This window comes from Belonocnema kinseyi, chromosome 7, assembly GCF_010883055.1.
Source record: "Belonocnema kinseyi isolate 2016_QV_RU_SX_M_011 chromosome 7, B_treatae_v1, whole genome shotgun sequence".
In the NCBI taxonomy this organism is placed as follows: Eukaryota; Metazoa; Arthropoda; class Insecta; order Hymenoptera; family Cynipidae; genus Belonocnema; species Belonocnema kinseyi.
In genome coordinates, this window is record NC_046663.1 from 122,100,291 (window position 1) to 122,103,345 (window position 3,055).

Here is a 3,055-nt window from a genome sequence, read left to right on the forward strand (position 1 = left end):
GTAATAATATCCATATTATATATACATGAAAAACATAACCTCAAAATCGACTCATGCATGAAATTAAGAGTAACGCGAAACATCAAAATCGCCAATTTCTTTAATTTCTTTTTATTGGGGATCGAGATATAATTAGAAGACCACCGAAGTCTTTTGAAACTTTCAGATCGGCAACAAAAATATCTTTGTGGTAACTAATTGAGCAGAAACTTTATTGGTAAATCATTTCAGAAGTTGCTAACTTTCGCCATTTACCGACGCGCAACATGCGCCTTCAAAGTAACTCTTAGGTAATCCGCCAAGAGTGCGCAGTTATCAGTGCATGTTTTTCAAATTCTCTTATTCCATTATCGCGGCAATCTCCCACCTCATCTTTGTCTGTACCCTACATTACGGTGCAGCATTCACAACGCAAGGGTAATTTTTGTTGCAGGTATATGGTACCCTGATATTGGCGCTTCATCACTTTCTTTTTTTGCGCACGGACATACGTCGTCATCGCAACATCGTAAAGATGGAAGAACGTTCTCGGATGTCTTGCCTTGTGGGAAGTTTCACAAAAATATTTTAATTTATAATTTGACGTCTCCGAAAGACATTTTAGGGCATTTTTCGATATTTTAAATTTATTTTAAAAAATTCATAATAATTTGTCTAAAAACTACCTTGAAAAATGTAGGGAAAAAAGGAAAAGAAAAAAATGTGAGTACCGAGAAGTAATGGAGTTTTGACGAAACATAATTTTGAAATTTTGCCTCCAATATATTATATACTTTTCCACACTTACGTTAGTTTTAACTCAAGTTATTTTGAAGTTCAAGAAAAATTGGTAAAATATCGAAAAATACCCTTAATTTCGTTCAGATTCCCGGCTTTCTAGATCTATCCAGTCCAATTATCATCCAAACATTTTTAGCTGATTAGCTATTAACTTTTTTTTTTAAACACGTATAAATAATGTGCGAAAAGTTATCTTGCAATCACAATACTTAAAGTTATAATTTGAACTTAGGATGTAGCTTTTTCAGTCCACATAAAGAAAGAATATTTTGCTTTCCACAGCAATCCGAACGAAATGATGAGACATTTTTTGAATTTTTCAAATTATTTCTACATATTTAAAGTGGTAATTTGGCTAAAGCCTACGCTGAAGAAAAGTAATAAAGAAAAATTAAAATAAAATAAAACCAATTTTATCGATTAATAGCCCAAATTGCAATTTATTATACATAACCTTAACATAACCTTTAAACATAACATAAGGTTGACATAACTTAAAAATGTCCCAAAAATTTGAATCTTTTTTGAAATCCTTATCAACATTTTCAGTAAAAATCGTAACTCTTACCTCAAATTGCACAATAATTTTTATCTTCTTTGAAGTGTAATGATTTTTTATTTAAAATATCTATTTCCGGTGCAAATGATTAAAATAACCAGGAAATGTAAAAAAGTTGTGAATCTTCTTCAAAATATATTCTAAAAAAATTGAAAATAGCAATTTCTGAGGAAAAACACTGACTAGATCCAAACTTTTATGGAAACTCAATCAAATTCTGATATCGTTCGTTGTTTATTATTATTTATTATCTTAAACATATCATTATTTTATCGTCGCTCATGATTGTATAAATGATAAATCATGATACATGGGTAAAAGATTTGACACAAAAAGATTGAATTTATTATTTAAAGATTTGAATCTTGCCGTCTTGAGCCGTGGTTCGGCCACAGTGCGCCAGGGAGGGCAGAAATTTGCCTTTCTCGCAATTGAAATGAAGGGTCGAGTGTTTAAGACAGAAACCGAGGCGGCGGGAAGCATGCTTACCTGGCGTAAAGGCTAGCGTATTCAACAAGGCGGTTTCTCTAGGGCGAGGCTTTTCCATAACACTATGGTCGAGAAGTAAATTGAATATCTCGGACGTATAATTTTTGTCAGTCTGTTCCATATAAGATACATAGCAGTTTTGGAATTATTATATAACTGTTATAGAATTTCCCTAGATTTTTCCCAACGCAGCGCACCAAAGTTGTACAATTGTTCTAGAAATATTACAGATAGGTTGTTACACCGTTCTACATCTGTTACAGATTTGCTATACAACATTTGTAACTGAGTTCTAGAAATGTGACAGATCGGTTGTCACAGCGTTCTAGATCTATTACATAACACTGGTAACCGAGTTCTAGAATTGTTATAGAAATGTTACAGATCGGTTTTCACAGAGTTCTAGATCTGTTACATAACACTGGTAACCGAGTTCTAGAATTGTTATAGAACTGTTACAGATCGGTTTTCACAGAGTTCTAGATCTCTTACATAACACTGGTAACCGAGTTCTAGAATTGTTATGGAAATGTTACAGATCGTATGTCACAGCGTTCTAACACTGTTACAAAATTGTTCTAGCGTATGGGGGATGACATAGTTACTCGCATGTTTGTAACCTGTTCTAGAACACGTTCTTTTGTGTTCTAGAACAGTTACAAATCTCTTCTGTAACCATGTTTGCTGGGCTAACACACAAATATTCTTGTCTTATTTATTAATCATTATGCAGAAATTTCATAATCTTCAACTTGTCTGGAATTTGATATACGGGCATTTTTGGGGTCGCTCTTTACGATTCTGACGTTAGAATTGTAAAACTTAAAATGGTGGATCCGATATGGCAAAATTTGAAAAGTTCACCGAATTGGCGGTTTATGTACATTCTCATCCAAATGAGAAGGTATTGGTTTTATGTAAAATTTCACTTTGTCGGTTTTCATCAAATCTCCACGTTTTGAGAACCACTGAGTCAGAAAAAAAAACAAATTTTAACAAACGTGTTTGTCTGCCTGTCTGTCTGTAATCTGTAGTCTGTATTCTGTAGGCACAATAACTTTCGAAAAATTGATCAGATTGGATTCTGCTTTAATACACTTATTTAAGGCCTAAAAATAAAGAACAATTTCGTAAACAAGCTATTTTAAATCAAAATTCAAAAAGTGAGCGCGTTTTAAAAATTTTTGAAACAACCTTTTTACGAAATTTCAACATTCTATGAGCGTT

The 3,055-nt window shown here is 32.8% G+C and overlaps 1 pseudogene; it reads left to right on the forward strand.

Annotated features, from left to right (window-relative positions):
* The first annotated feature begins 1,820 nt into the window (after nucleotides 1-1,820).
* On the forward strand, nucleotides 1,821-1,966 carry LOC117177584 (annotated as a pseudogene).
* Nucleotides 1,967-3,055: the final 1,089 nt, after the last annotated feature.